Genomic DNA, 17,028 nt, shown 5'->3' on the forward strand with positions numbered 1-17,028 from the left:
TTTCTTTGTTCCATGCGATTGATCACACAAACACAATTGGTTGGTTTTTGCAGGGCAGTTTGTCTTTGGGTGAAGAACCAAATATACAACATTTATCTGAGGGTAAAATAAAGATTTGCTTTACTTCGTCTGGAGAAGTGTGGCCCTCTGCACACACAAACTCTGATGTATGAACCAGCAGACCACTGCAGGTCGGTGTGTCCCATGGGCTGTGGCAGGATTTAGGCAACAAAAGCCAACATTAGCATTTCAGAAGCCCATTTATTTTCATTAACTTAGTCTTATATAAAAGTTCCAGAAGTCCCTCCGGAGCCTGAAGCTCTGTCAGACATTTACAGGCTCCAGGGTTGGCTTTGCCATTTCAGAGCTTTGATGCAACACAAATTTAAATTCATTAGCCTCCATAATTAAAGCAAATATTTCAGAGATGCCATCAGTGAACTCCAGAGGGACAGAGGCTCAGTCCTGCAGCCCAGGTGCCTTCTGTAACACACACAAATACAGAGTCTAGTTAAACGCGTCCCTGTGGCTCCAGTGTGTGCTGTATATGCTGTTCCTGCATGTATCGCAGTTGTCTTCTGATGCGATGTAGTTGCCACAACTTTTAATTACACTATAGTTGACACATTATTTATAGTGCTCATCCTCATGGCGGGGAAGTCGTTTTTAGCGTGCGTCAGAGCTTTTCCTTTTGCAGAGGAGGGTGACAGCACTGTTGTGATGCTCTCAGAGGAAATGTGTGTGCTGCTTAACAAAGAATTCATGTGACTTTATCAGAATTTCTGCTGTATTTTTATCCGCTGTGAGGTAATATTGCAATATACCACCCTGTGCTTTGCACCAGCAGCGTGTTTAATGTTTTTGTGATAAGGGTTATGTCAAGACAGTGTGTGTGCACAGGCCTGTGTTGTAATGCTGTATTACTGTCTTGGGGGCTTCAGAGTTATTTATGAAGGTGAACTTTTTTCCCTCACAGTGCTTTAAAGGGTCATGTCATCCAGATTGTCAATAAAGAAATGATTTAATGAAATTAAGTTAACAAAAAAGTTTTACTCTTCTCTGTGTAGTGGAATCTGGCTGTTTAGACAACTTCAGTTTGAGATATTTGTATTTGAAATGTCACCAATATAATGCTTGTGAATGGACTCTGTGGTGCAGTGATAATCCACATAGGTGCTGAAGAAACCGTCCCTATGAAAGCTGTTGTCCAGACTCAGAGACCCCTCCCAGTTTCTCACTCCCTGGTGGGAGCACAGAGGTAACTGCAGGACCAGTGGGAGTGGCAGGGTCGGCACAGGACATGTTCATATAAAGTAAGAACAGTAAGTGGCAGGAGAGAGGATATAAAACAGAACCTGAGCAGAGGGGACCGACAGTGGGACACTTGGACCAACCCCAGGGGCTTTTTAGCAACAAGAAAGAAGTGATTAGAAAAGCATTAGGCTGAAAAAAGGGACACTGGATTCAGACAGGGCAAGGTCACCAGAATGGGAACTGGGTCAGCCAGGAGAGGAATTAGGGTAACGAGAGGTGGACTTCTATGTTAGGGAAAACATAAAGTAGAGAAGTGTCTCATCAGGGCAGAGCCGTGTCATCAGGCTGAAAGAAGAAGGGGACAGACGGTGCCCCCTTGTGCACACCTCTGTAGCGACTTTAAAACGGTGACTATTGTCAGGATAGAGTTTTTGCAGCGCACTCAGAGCCACCAGATCCGGCGGAGCGCTGTGGTGCAGCGCAGGCCATCGTGACGCGGTTTATCCTCAACCTGGAGACCGAATCGTGCTTAAATAACCTTTTTATTCTCCTACAGTGAGAGGGCGGACCCGCTCTCAGCGAGAGGCTGAACCAGTGAAGCGCCGGTGGAGAGAGTGGGAGGGCATATCGGTGTGTTTCTGGGTCGAAACATAGGAGGAAACATTGAGGAGCCACGGTGCCCACGAAACGAGCCGCATCAACGCTGCTGCTGCCCCGTGTGAATGTACGGAGGAGAGCAGACACCTCCAGGCAGAGCTCTGCGCTCTTATCCAGCAGGGGAGCTGCACACAGGTGAGCGCTACGGTTCTCCTCGCTCTGAAAATGACCTTTTATTGCTTGGAGTCTGGCTGAAGAGCTGTTGTCAAAACACAACAAAGTTATTTCCGAGGGGGGTTGCTTTGTTTTGCCTTGAATGCTCGGAGCAGCATCTCTCTGGTTTGGCTTTGTTTGAGCACAGTTGTATTTGCATTGTGCACGTGATTGTAGCATTAATTCAGTGTCAAGTCGCGTTTTGATAAAAGCCACTTTTCATTATTCTGTCTTTAATGAACTTGAAACGTGCTGTTTAGATTTATCAGCAGTCATTTCTGACATCTACGTTGTTTCAACACTTCATATTAACATTTCTTTAAAATGTCGACGGACTTTTCTGTTTTGCTTCATCATCCTGTTGTAGTTCCACCATCACGCGTCTTTTGTTTTGCTATCTTGAATGACGATCTGAACTGGCTCATTGTTAGGGTGATCCGATCACCTGAAGAGAGAAGCAACTGAGTGACAATTTAAATGACCTTTAACCTTACTTCCGCCCTTGCACTGCGCTCTCTGCTCCCACAGAACCAGCTTTTGGTGCAACATCGAAACTGATGTCTCTGCTTTCAGACACCTCAGGAGGAGGAGTGCAAGAAAATCATCCCCTGTCAGCGGCTTTTTCTTCTCTCATAGTGTTTTCAGACACTGAATTAGAACTGATAATTGCACGAAATGCTAAAAAACAAAGGCTCAAATGAGGTGGATTTTTTAGCAAGAAGGCATGAGAGTGATTAATGAAACCCTGTATACTGTTTGCCAGTAATCTAAATGTAAAGTTTGGTGCCACATTTCTCATCTGTCTTCTTGGAAAATCTTGCCATCTTCTAGATTTTTACAGCATCTTTGGCTGCAGCTGGACTTCATCCAACGTTTAGGATGTGTCAACTCCTACTTAATTCTAGTAAACTTAATTTCCTTTGTGATTACAGTGATTACATGAGAGTTTGATTTCTTGTTCTGCAAGCTGTACTGTTACTGCTTTGTGTATCTCTTTTGTGTCTTACATGGATGGTAGTGTATGAAGTAGGTTACTTGTGACCACTGGTTGTGTAAAGCAACAGTGACAAACCAACCTCTCAGAGGGAAGGATGTGTTGGTTCATATTGCTGCATTTTGTAAGTTTCAGTTCCATTTCAGTCTCACCGCAGCGGAATTCAGCATGGTACCTACTGTTAAATAAAAAACTGCCTCATTAAAAAAAGTTTACAACAGCAGTTTGTAAGCTATTAACAGTATGCAACAATCTGAAAATGCAGATGTGTTCAGACGAGTGCTGAAGCAACAGTGACAAACCAACCTCTCAGAGGGAAGGATGTGTTGGTTCATATTGCTGTCCACTGATTACCTTCGGGGTTTGCTGTGTTGTTTGGACGCAGCTAGGAATTTAAAGATGTCACCACTGGCTCTGATCTTGCCCTGATTATCCAGCTGGAGGGCTTCGAGTCAAAGTGAACTGCTGGACCACTGTTATCCCAGAGTTTGTTCCATTTTATTTGTAGTCTCTAAAGTGTCTTGGTGCTGGAATGCTGCCTGATGGGATTTTTTTCAGCAGTGTTGGTGTGTGTGTGTGTGTGTGTGTGTGTGTGTGTGTGTGTGTGCGACTATGGGTCTGTGACACTGCACACCTCTTTGAGACTCATCTGAAAGTTGTATAACAAGAAAAGTGTAGAAAACAAAGTTGCTAAATCAAAGTTTGCACCTCTGTAAAGTTGGCACCATATATGACCAGGATGTTAAAATATATTGGTACATTAATATGTTGTTTGTGCACATTTGTGCAAACAAGACAAATATATTTGTCTAATTAATTCTGAAATAATGAGCATTACATGTCAGATAAAGTGTAATAACCTGAGAATTAGTTTAATATTTACCTTTTAAAAAGTGGTTCCAAAACACATGTCTGTATTTTGTTTACAAAAATTAACTGAGATGATCCAGAGCACATGGGTTGCCACCCCCTCTGAGGTGCAGTGCTTGGACAAGGTTGTCTGCAGATGTCAAACTGTTACACTGTCTGTTCAATTAGACACCCAACCAGAGAAATTAGTGAAACATGTGCAGGTGATTTGGTGGCATATGGAAGAGTCTGAGGTCATTGTCTTAGGATGGTCATTTTCCACTTCTTTTTGGCAGCGCATTGGAATAAAATGTTTTCTATCAAAGCTGCAGTTTGGAAACATTATAAATGTCAATATGTACGTGGCATTTACAGTGCTTGTCAAGCTCAGCAACTGAACAGGGATCAGTGTTGGTGACTTAAGAGGAGACGACATAGTGACAAGTACGAACAGGTCCACATGTTACAGCGACAAGAGGATGTCAAACTGAGTCCAGGAGGAAAAATAGCTCTGGTAACATAACTTATTCAGGTACAGTTTTATGATTAAATTACTGAGAGGTAAACGAAACATTTTCTCAAACTAATCGTCACTGTTTTTCCAGGTGCACATCTTCAGTTTTCAGATGCTTTTTGGATCAAAATATTGATGCTGCTTTGCTTTATTCACACAGTTTTTAAGCCATTCCCTCAAACAACTGTCAGTGAATTCATAAGCTGTGTATTTATTGGCCAGATTTGTGTTAATCTGTCAAGCTGCCAGGTTGGAGATTTTCATAGTGACGATCAGGCAAAGCGAAATGTGATGAATGTGACTAGACTGTTAGTGGGTTTATACAATTTGATATTAAAGGAGGATTTTACCTGTAAAACCTGATCTAGTTTTGCTTCCTACTCTTGGATGATGGCAAAGATTTTCAGACCGGGCTCATTCTTACCTGAACAGTAAACGTGATGTGGACTCACTGTGATTTAATAGCTGCTGGACATTTCACTGAAACAAGCAAAATGTAGAACAGTGTGAAAAAGAGCAAAGGTCTGAACCTGCAGCTTTATCTCAGCCATTCAAATACATCAGTAGGTTTAAGTTGCTCAAGTTGTTGGAACAGCATAATGTTCAAGGTGGGACAGAACCATCACTCTCCCAGTTTTATTTGATGAGGATTCACAAAGTTCACACTGATTCATGTTGATTTATGCTATAGGATAAATTTTCCTTGGCAAATTCTTTAAGTTTTTTTTATCCCACCCCACTTGACTTATGGAAAAATATGAAGCACTTTTATATCAAATATTATATAATACATATTAAATTATATACACTTTTATATAGACAAAATCAAGTAATCAACAAATCCTCCAACCAGTGTTCTCCCTGTGCCTGCGTGGGTTCTCTGCGGGTACTCCGTCTTCCTCCCACAGTCCAAAGACATGCAGCTAAGGTTGACTGGCAACTCTAGACTGCCCGTAGGAGTGATTGTGAGTGTGTGTGGCTGTTTGTCTACGTGTCAGCCCTGTGATAGACTGGCGATCTGTCCAGGGTGGAACCCGCCTCTCGCCCACTGTCAGCTGGGATTGTGTGTTAAATTGCACTGTGTTTTGTCCATGTTCATGAAACCCACCTGTTCATCTAAGCTTGTGTTATCATGTTCTGTAAGCCTCTTTTCTTTTCAAACAAGTTTATTAATGCCAACAGAAGCAGACAACTCAGTGAGATTTTAAATTAAAAGCACGTAGTTTAAGGAGGCAGTGCTTTATCCCTGCAGTCCTTGGAAGAGCTCCCGATTATGCAGGCCTAGAGAATTGAGCTGTTGCAGCCGGTGTGACTAAGACTCTGGGGAAATGTGTCACCTTAAATCTCCTACACGTACCAATGTTGACTTGGCTTTATCTAACAGCTGCCTGATGCTTTGTGTGAGCAGTCACAAGGAATGAAGGAAAACATTACCTTTGAGTTTGCAGAGGATCGTGCACACCGCTGAAATGGTTCTTTAGAGCCTAATTTGTCCTGGCATCTTATTCCAGCCTGTCTTCTCTTTTAGAGCAGGGTTAGATGTTTGAGATCTGGGAGTGTGGCATCAGAAAAGGTTGCAGGTTGATTTTGTGTTAAACTGTAACAGGTAACTTGAAGGGTTTGGATTGTCTTGCGTGCTTTCACTGTGGAAACCTTGGTCCTTGTTTTGATGATGGCACCGTGATTAATGTCACTTGAGGCTGAGTGACTGGTCAAAAAATAACATTTTCAAGCTTTGAGATGTTTTGGTTTCTGCAGAAATGCAAAAAGCCAGGCCAACCGGTGTGTTTTGTACACATTTTAACATGACTAAGAGTCTCCCCATATGCTACCTTGCCCGCCGATCAGTGCCATCAGATGTGCATAATGATTTAAAGGATATGGATTCAATAAGGAGCTGTGTATTTTGAAGAATGGGGAAGACTTTGTCTAATTTTGTGGAACAAGGTTTTCTCTCTCAAAGTTGTGTTGTAGATGAAAGTTGTGAAGTTGTGCAGCAGGCTCTGGTCTAGTCAGTGCATCAGTTAAGTAAATATGACAAGATGTTCATTAACTAGATCAATGATTTCATGTTGTTCTAAATTGAATACATTGACCTGATGTTGATGGCAGCTGATGGATGATTCACCACCTGCAGGATTAAGACAGCATTCTCCATCAACAGATATTTTTGCCCTCTGCTCATGGTTTCTGTCCCGTCACCGGAGACCTTCGGTGCAGCTCTGCCTGCCCTCCATTCATCATGTCCCTCTTTAGTCTCTTTCCGTTTTCCAAATTTGCACCTATGCTGTGTCCTTCATTAATTTCACCTCCACCAAGATGCCGGCAGGTTTGCTTCCACTTTCTCTGCTTCGTTTGCATCTCGGCTCCACGCGGCTGCCCAAGTGTTTTCTGGGAGTCAGATGGCTAATTGGTTCCCATCTGTTGGGAGAAAGTGGCCTTTACGGCATCTTGGGTAATTTGTATGAGTACTTTTATCACACTGACTTAGTTTTTTCCCCCGTGACCTGAATTTAGATAGAGAGAGAGAGAAACTTAAAAAAAAAGTTTTTAGAAAAGTTTAGCTTGTTTGGTTACCAGTACAGAACAACACCACCAAACAAAGTCAGCCATAATGCAGTTATTATTATTATTATTAATGCATAATTTATTAATGCTTTGCAGATCCAGCATAATCCATTAATAAGAACAGCCTAAAGGTTGCCAGGTTGCGAAAAGTCTTCCTCCAGCGTGACACTTTGCATGTCTTTGTAGTTAGACTGCTTATTTTCTGAAGATTGGCTGCAGGACATCTGGACCAAAGTCCATTTACAAACTGATCATTAGCATTTACAACCTGATATGGTACAACTAGTTGATGTATGTGTAAAACCTAATAATACAACATAGCAAGAACGATACAGTAAATGTGACACGTTCCCATTTTGACGTTTGAATAAAGACTCTTTTGCATCAGTGTGCCGAGTTTAAATCTGATGTTTTGGTAACAATGGCTGTGTGTTTCCGTCAGTAATAATGAATCTCGGTTAACTCTAGGGTTTCACACTTTCTAATATGTCATCAGGATTGCAGTTATATGTGTTAGTGTAACATCTATAAAGGGACTTGTGTGTTTTGTTCTACAATCCATCAAATTTTAATAAGCCGTTTATAAACAGGTTTTGGTCCCTGCTGTTCTACAGTGTTTTTCCAGAAGAGTAGTCAGACAGTCCACTGGCACAGAATTGCTAATGAACTAAATAGCTAAAAAGACAAGCAGACTGTTGTGCTGGAGGAAGATTTAGCAAAATCTGGCAGCCTAAAAGTTGTTCTTATTTATGGCTTACAAATGAGTTGTTGGAATATGTGTTGATGCGTGATTTAGCTTGTAAGTTTCCCGAGGCAACTGTCTGTTTTCTTGAAGAACAACTTGAGTTTGTGCATCACTGTTTGATCTCAGGTTAACAACAAACATAACACACACTTCCTACTGTCAGGTTTGCCCAGCTACACCTTCCTCTCTTCTTTTTCCTCACACTAGCCTAGCCCTTGCACTGATTACACTATTCAACACACCTGCCCCGCTTCCCTGATTACTCGCCTGCTGCACGTCATTAGTCTCCTCCATACTTATACACTGTTCACCAGTCACTCCCCTGCCAGTTCTTTCTCTGTCTCCAGGCCAGTGGTTGTTATATCAAGTTTATGCTAAGATTGTCTTTGTTCTCTCTAGTCCTTGTTAGCACCCTAGTCGTTATCCTGCCCTGCTGTCTCTAGTGTCTTCTTCCTCTTCAGACCTCTCCTCTGGACCCCCCTGGATTTAATCTACACCACCAGCCACCGCCTCCCAGGTCGATGCACAGTCTCCCTTACCCAGTTTATCCCTGCTCTTCTGTCTACAGCCATCATCACCTCCACCTCGACCAGCCCAGGAGTGACCTCTGCGTCCGCAGCCCGGTACATCATCATCCACCATACCACTGACTGTTTTTCTGCTGCTGCTGATTGACACCCGGTCATCTACCTCATTACTCCTCCTGTATATATGTCACTACCTTCACTGTAAATAAACCTCACTGCTTGCACTGAAGCCAGCCACCTGGGTCCGCTTTTTATCTGCTCGCTCACTCTGTGTTCGAGCGTACCCTAACACCTACAGTGCTAATCTAGGGTTTTAATTTCACAGTCACACTCTGCAGCATGAGTTACCTTCCGTATAAGATGCAGAAGAGGAAGTGGTTTGCAGATGTCGAGATAACCAAAACAGGAAGTGACAGGAAACTCTGAGATGCTTGTTCAGACAGAGATTAAAAGCATAAATAGAGCAGTTTGTTTATTCCGCTGCAGTTAATTAAAGTGCTCAGCACAGTGCCATGCCTGTGGCAGCATACAGCACTTTTACTGTACCCATTTAACACCGAGTAGCAGCAGTGGATGTTGTGTTTGGTCTCTGAGAGCTGGGATTTATTTTCGGCCTAAACTGATTTATTTTCAAGCAAGATGAACCAAATTCAGCTTGTTGATCACATCTCTGCATGTTTTTTTCTGTATGAGTGCAGCCACTTTCACATACAGATGGCATATTGTCCTTTTTTACATTGAATTTAAAATATCAGAACTTGATACTTAATGGTGTGATGTTGTGGGACTACACTGAATGTCCAGTGGTTCTCAGACTGTCTCTCTTCCCTCCTTTAAAAGCAGAAAAAAGTGGTACTCCAAAGTTAGCACATACACTTATACAGTATCACTGTTGATGAACTATGTTGATACTAGAGATGCACCGATCGATCGGCAGAGATTGGAAATGACCGTTTTTCACTGTGATCGACCTTGGCCGGTGATCGACTGATCACTCTGGTATATCTGATTCTGTGCTGGTGGGATTTAGAGGTACAAGAGTTTACACTGCACACACGGCGCCACTGACCAAAAGCGCATCATGTGCAGCAACTCACATGCACCTTGAGCGAGCACTGTATTTTTCAGCTTGTGACAAACATCTCCAGGTCTCATGATGGTCCCTTGGCCTTCACCTCTTCTCTTCCTCCTCTTCGCTCTGGATCTGTGCATTTATATTCATATTTGTCACATGATCCCCTCTGAGAGACCGGTTGGTGATGAATCAATTTCAAGAGTTTTGTGAGAGCTTCCTGACAAATGGGGTGCCAGCGTTGACCTTCTGTAACGAGGTATTCATACCTGCCGCTCGGGGAAAAAGAGAGAGAGAAGAGTAGAAGTTTTTCTGCCTCCTCGGTGGAAGGAGAGGGTGAATGCACTGCTTGGGCAAATGCAATTTGTGATTAAAAAAAAAAAGGAAACAGGAGAGACAAGCATGAGGTGAGAAGCAGATGAGGTTTAAAGAGCCAACTGAGGGAAGAAGTAACTTGCAGTGCTAGACCTCCCAGGTTACCCCATGATTTGGAGATGCTTTCAGAGGATTGCACACATCAGTAAACATTGTAATGTCATTATCATTGTGTTTTTAGTCCGCCCCCCCCCAAGACTCTCTACTGCCTACAACCCTCTTGTTGTTATTCTGGCTTCTCTACCCTGTGTTGTCAAAGTATGAAACAGGACATGATGGGAGGGGCAAAGAGTGGTTAGGAGGGGCTTATGGCGTCTCACTGGACCCCCTAGACAGAATGTGGATTTAATGACTATTTTATTTAGGGAAAGCCAGGATCTTGTCACATGTAATACCATTTGTTTCTTCTCCCTCCCAAGTCTCCTGAAAAGGATCCATCTGAATCAGTCGTCTACCCACTGTATCTGTTGTTTTGTGGGTGTCTCTTTCAGTGATAGATGCTGTTATTTCCAGTTGCAGGACAGATTGTAAACAGTGATGAATTATGAAGGCTAATGCATCCTCTGTTGTCAGAGGGAAATCATTTACCTGGCTTTCACAATCCATTAAATTGATGAGAAGAAAAGAGTTGGACTTCACTCTGTACATGACACAATAGCAGCTGGATGATATTTGTGGATACTGTAGTTTCTACATAATACATGTGCCTTTGTGTACATTCATTTTTCACATCCAGAGTGACTTCATGTAGTATAATGTAATCAGTTTGTGTATGTTCATGTCCATGTTTGTCCAGTTTCCATTTTTGACAGTAAAAATCATGTTACTGTGAATCAACTCATGTTAAATTATTGGTGTGCTGCCAAGAGTGTTCCTTATCTATACTCAGGTATTAAAGACTGTATGAGCTCTGTCCACTAAAGCACATGGACCACACTGTTGTAAATAAGCACCTCAGTGGCTATGAAAGGTTTGTGCACATCAAGGGACAAGTGTTCATGTAGTTCGTCCAGTCTTCAGGACGAAGACTTGACATACTACCACTCTGCCAGTTTGTTACCTGTGCAGGTGGACATAGAGGTGCTACCAAACTTCAGTACACTGGGGTTTTATGGCACTTCAGGCAGTCCCCGATCGTGCATTCAGTGATGTAGTCTTACTGTAGGAATGTTTATTTTTTATTTTAACTTTAAATTTCACTTTTAAACTAATTTCCATGTATTTTTTGTGAATAATCAAATTCATGCAAACATATAAAATTTAGAAAAGCCAAGGTGACTTTTAGGGTTAAAATAGTGCCCATCCGACGTAGCAACCCCACAGTGGTCCTTGTCTTCTTAGTGAGAATGGTAGTCACTGGATCACCGTTAGTTGAAAACCTCTGCTCTAGATATATAGGTTGTAATTAACGCAGTGTTCACTGACTGACCTTCATTTTCTAAATGTTATCAGATGGAAAAACATTTGTAAAACACTTGAAATAAGACTGAGAAAATGCTTAGTGGTGCCTTTTTGAGTGTAAAACCAAAAGTGTTCCTTAAAGCTAATGTGTTGTATGCTGTTCTACTGAGGAGCAAATTACTGTTGCTTTAATCATTTTTAAGAGCTTTGATATTCAATTTACTTTATTCACCAGGATAATTCACTAAGTACCTCTGTCTTTAGAGGGTACATGCATTACATTAAAAGCAATGACACAACCGAAACACATCAAACTGTAGATTGCGAGAGTGCTACACTTTGTCCAACGGCCATTAAGAAGCAGTGAAAGAAAGGCGACGGTGCAACACAAATCAGAGGCACTTTCCATGCTGTGGTTAGAATGCTGACCATGAAGCCTGTCATGAAGCAAGGCAGGAGCCTTTCAGAGGTGCTAATAAATGTTTTCATTCATAAACCTTGTGTAATTAGGTTTTATGAGTGAGCAAAGACCAGAGGAGACTCTCGGCAGTTATAATTGTTATGGCCCAGAATAAGGGGCTTTAATTTGACAAGGGTGTGGTGCGTGATTCGTCCAGTGATCCTGATGTGATCAGTGAGTTTTTTTTTTATGGTTCATTTATGATGAAAGAGGGAGACACACATCAGAAACAGCTGGATCTCCAGTGTCGGCTGGAGGGATGTTTATGTGTCATGTGTCAGCGGGATGCTAGACTTGGGGGAGATACACATCTGTGGAGGGCGGTGGATGGGTGAACCTGTGTAGCATCACTGAGCTGTGAATGTCTAGAGTGCATTCTGGGTCATGTCACGAACATCATCGTGTCTGTATTACCTCTCTGTTATTACCCTTAAATGAACACTAATCTGTTTTGTCTCATCGTGGTTTTAATCATGGAGAGGACGTTGAACCCAACCCTCCATAATTCTAACATTACCTACCTACACAGCAGGAGCTTTGACTCCATGTTGCACAGCCTCTGTATTTAATGTTTATATTATTAGTATTTTCAATGATGTTCAAAAATGATGTCAGTCTGAATCTGTTGTGACAGGAATGTCTAGACAAATGCCTCAGCATTAACCCTGGCTGAAGATTCCCCCAGAGACATTTTAAGACCTATAAAACACATTCTGCTATGAGAAATATCTAGTCATGTCTAACAGAGTTTTTCCACAAAGAAAAGTTCAATAAATTGCTCTAAAGGGCCTGAAAACATGTCTGGTCTGAGCCCTACATCGTGAGTTCTAAGATTCATGAAGGTTCAGGTGTATGTGAATAAGCCTGGGCATCATGCACTGACCACCACCGTGGCTTCCCCCACGTGGACGGTAAATTCACTGTGTGTCAGGATACATGGCAGGAGAGAGTATTGGAGAGATTCAGCCAGATATGTCTGAGCCTGATTCAGGCCCACAATCTGATCAGGAGTCTGTTGTTCAGATGATTCAGCCTGGCTGAGAGTTTGATAGTATGTCCGCATCTCTTTGTTTTCTTGATTGATCCAAAATGTTATCTTCTCCCAGTTCGTTATCTCAAAACAAACTGGGAGACTGGAGCCAGCAAACCACCGGTTTTCTGACCCTTCTTTGAGTCTCTGCGCTGTGCAGAGGTGTGGCTGTGTTTTAGAAGGTAACCACAGCAAAAGAGTCACAAAATATAGTTTTAATTCTCTGATTTAGTTTGTTCTTGCTGAACAAGCAAACAACAAACACCCCCCATTACTGCTTTGTCCTGTTTGTACAGGAGGTTTGGTGATCTCATCTCTGCAAAAGTACGACCTCTTGTTGCAGCATTTTGGAGGGTCAACATTGACACCCCCCACCCATCCTGGGGCTGTACTGTCTATACAGAGCTGAACTTGGGAAAACTGGTGGGAAACTCCGCCCTTGAATGGACAGTGTAAAAGGGGACAGCAAGGCTCCTACCGAGGATCCAAATCTGCAGTGCAACAACAGTATGCGTCTGATTAAAGTTATTCTTAAGCAGTAAACAAATAAATAGAAAGAAGCTGCAGGGTTCGGTTTACATCCTAAAACTGTGAGCTCCAGCATATTTGCTGTTACCATATAAAACTTACAGATAAAACTGTCTCTCACTCCTGGCTGCTTTGAGAACAGTGGCTTCAGGTTTCTCACATACTTCCATAATTTGCAGATATTTGCAGGTGAACCATGGTTGGCTTTTAGATTTGTGTCATCAAAAGACATTTTTTGAGTGGAGGGTGTTTTAAACATATTAATGTTTTCCTGAAAAATGTTGCTGATTGAGACACGAAACAGCTGCTTGCTCACGTCGTTTGCTGCTGCTGCTGTCAGCAGCTTGCTCGCTCACAGCACTGTGCCTTCAGTGTTTTAACAGCAAACACTGAGGTGTTTTTGACAGCTGCTGGGCCAAGACCAGGCATCTCTGATTTAGAGCTGATACTGGAAATGCCTGAGGTGACACCTGACCTCTTGACCTTTAATAAAATGGACATACACTGCAGGTGGTTGACTCCTCATGCTCAGATTTTACACACCACTTGCCTCAGGTAGAACTGGTATTTGGTTCCGGACCAGCATTACGCATACCAAACATTAAATCATGGCACATTCTCCCCATCCGTTCTTTGACTGCCTAATTAGGCTGAATTCTCTGTGCTGTCTGCTCGCTCCATGTGCTTAGCATCAGTGAGACACCTGACCCACTTTTCTAGTACTGCAACATCAGGCTCTGTCTGCTCGTCAGCTGCAACATGCCTTCTCTATCTGTTATGATACAATCAGTGACAGATGCTTTTCATGAAAGCATCATCAGAAATGGAATAGCACCACTGGCAGCATATGGGGGCTGTGCACATGCTTTCTTCTTGATTTGACTTGGTCCTTTTTGCATCCTCTTTCTTGTTTTTACAGGTAAGCAGGTGTCTCCCAGTGTCTTTCTGCAGCTAATTTTGCTTTCAGAACTGGACTTGCAGTGGTGGCTTGGCTGAGCTGGATGTTGTGGGTGTATATTTCTCTATATTTTCTGCCTGACATTTTGGCAGGAGAGTTGTTAATATGGTGCTTATCCCGGGAGGGGAATGTCTTTGTTAAAATAGTTTCTTTCAGAGCGACCTCCATTTTTGCACCTGATGGAGCTTGTCTGGGGATGTTCTGCTGAAAAGGCAGTGGGCTGTGTCTGTAGGGTAAAGCAGCTACAACACACATCTGTTGTGATATGAGATTGTTTTTTGTTTTTGCTTCCTCCTTTTTCAGTGGGCACACAAACACACAACCCCTAAAGGGATGTAGCTTTGGCAATGAGGAGGGAGAGATAAAGAAGAGGAAAAAGATAGGTGATCAAGGAGAGCTGGAAAGGGCAGATAAAAGAGAGACAGCATGAGGCTCAAGGGCAGAGGGGCAGCAGGAGAGGTTATGCAAAAGGCCCAGCAGTACAATAAGTCTGTCAGTCTGAATTCAAGTATCACAACAACTCCAGTCCCCAGAGAATGTATGGTGATACCTTTAATGACTCCCTGCACCATTTTAAGATGGTGGTACCTGCGGTTGGTAGAGTGTGTTGTGTCTTCGCCGCTATTGTGGCTACAGACTTTTGAAATGTTGTGAAGGATTCAAAAATTTCCACCGCACTTCCCTGACATCACTGAATTGTCTGACGGTTTTCCTGTGTGCATCTGTTTTAGCCTGATTGAATAATGTGACAGGTGCCAGATGAAAAACATGATGCATTTCCTCCATGCCCCTCTCCATACTTTATCCTTTGTCCACCATGTCACATTTTGAATGATTTCTCTCTGTGCCGCTCTGTCACTCCATACATTCACATCAAAATAAAGACGTACTGTCCTTGGATTCAGCAGTGCTCACTCTGCTCAGCGCTGTCAGTGAGCCTGTCCTCGTGGCCAAATTTATTTGCTTGGAAGCCATTCCAAAGATCATTATTGGACATAAACTAGATAACAGGGATGGAGAGATGATTATCTTGTTTTTTTTTTGTTTTTTTAATGCAGGCCATCAAAATTAGATGTGCAATTTGCCTTTTAATAATGATAGACTAGTATGTCACATGTCACAGACGAATGCTTTTTGTTATGTTGTCCATGTTCTGAAAATGTAATATGCAGAAAGGGAAGACATCAGAATTTCAGAAGATAACATGGCTAATGTGGTCTTGGCTACCAGGGAGTCTGCAGCAGTGTTCTGTTTACTTCATCCATTAGAGTTCTCCACTGGGACTCTAATGTGGCCTCACTGCTAAGGAGAAGTGTTTCAGTGACTTTGCATAGCCCGCCACCCCATCTGAATCAGCATACAGCCAGAATGAGAAAGTGGGCCAAGCTGCAGCAGCGGGCATCCCAGTGCCCACGTATCTCCAGGCCAGTGGGTGAGGCCTCATCCAGCATGGCCCCAGCTGGGAGGCTGATAATCACAAACGGCACAGCAGGAGCTGACACATATACACACAACCAGATGGCGTTTATCTGAGGATTGCAGTGATAGTAGTAAAACTGTGTACATATACTTTGTATTTCTTTTTAAAATTCAAAGACGAAAATAATCCTCATGTAAAGACTTGGTATATTGTTTGCAGGATGAAAAACAATATTTGTTGAGATCAGCATCAAAGAAAGACTTTGAGTTAGATGTCACATGAAATGTTTTCACCACACACAGACTGAAAATCATCCAGAGCGCAGACAGTGAAGGTGGTGGACTAGAGCCAGGAGGAAGTTCTCTTTTCCAGGACATCCAAAAGGGCACAGTAATAATTGGTCATTGCGTTGTGCATCTGTCTTACACTGTAGGTCTAAAAGATAATTTGCTACATGGTGTCTGAAAGCGATGGAGGAGAATGGAACAGGAGCGAAGAGAAATTCTCCAGCAGAGACGAGCTTTGCTTTGCTCAGCTTGTCTTCCTCTGTACAGTAGTCATAGCTGTGAGCACGGAGTGGGGCATCCATATGTATAAGTTACTGGTGAAGTGAGTTATTTAAGGATGCAGGTGTTTCTGCTACAAGAAAGACATACAGCTTCTGGGTTGTGTCTGTGCCTGTGTTTCTATTTGTGTTTTCTGTGGAATCTTTTGTTAAATGAGAATGAAGCAAAGGAAGTGTTTGAGGAGCCTCAATAAACTTTGTTTTTTAAAAGAGACAAACTGAACACTTCAGTTCTAATTAAGCCCGACAGCAGCCTCTGAGTGGTTTTTAAGCACAACAGTCACGGCAAAGCATTTAATTAGAGGAAGATTTTAATTCCTGTAGCAATGTGCTGTGCTTGTTGCATTGGAGGTGCACAGATTCCCTCTTTCATCTCCAGACCCACGTTTACCTCTGCTTTAGTGGGGCAGCCAGTTGTTTTCCTCCTTGTGTACTGTGTTTGCACACAATCTGCATGAACTAGATTATAAATTGATCCTTCTTTGGAGCCCAAACCCTGTAAGCTTTCCTTTGCTGCATACAACAATTTAATCTGAATAGTAAATGTAATTAAAAGCCTCCTGTGCTTCGCCGGTGTAGGACAGTGTGTACCTGGTAATGAGAAAAAAGCCCAGGGGCCTGGGCACCACCATGGTATAATTCACTAATTAATTACCTTAGCGTCTGGACAGTGCTTCAGTGGTTTGAAGATAAACAATATGACTTGCCTTCACATGTGCTGTCACTGCTCCTGTACCTGTTTTTCTATTCAGACAGGAAGCAGGAGGACGTGATATTTTATAATGGACTGATAAGTGCTGCAGGGTTGTGCTGTAACACATCTTGTCGATAATAAACTCATATTTATTTTAGAACAAATTATTGTCTGAGCAGAAAATAATGATTATTCTCATTATTGTCACTTTTTCAAGTAATAATTTATGAAATGCCAGAAAATGGTGGCAAATGCTCATAAAAA

General features: G+C 42.4%; 1 long non-coding RNA gene across 1 annotated transcript in view; it reads left to right on the forward strand.

The window, feature by feature from the left end:
- The first annotated feature begins 1,358 nt into the window (after nt 1–1,358).
- LOC109958577 (uncharacterized) overlaps nt 1,359–17,028 on the forward strand; it is a 38,183-nt gene continuing 22,513 nt past the window's right edge. The window contains exons 1-2 of the long non-coding RNA XR_002274702.1: nt 1,359–1,661; nt 1,811–2,046. This is a non-coding gene — a long non-coding RNA (uncharacterized LOC109958577). The remainder of the gene's footprint in view (nt 1,662–1,810; nt 2,047–17,028) is intronic.

The sequence above is a fragment of the Monopterus albus genome, unplaced genomic scaffold (assembly GCF_001952655.1).
Source record: "Monopterus albus unplaced genomic scaffold, M_albus_1.0 scaffold3.1, whole genome shotgun sequence".
Lineage (NCBI taxonomy): Eukaryota > Metazoa > Chordata > Actinopteri > Synbranchiformes > Synbranchidae > Monopterus > Monopterus albus.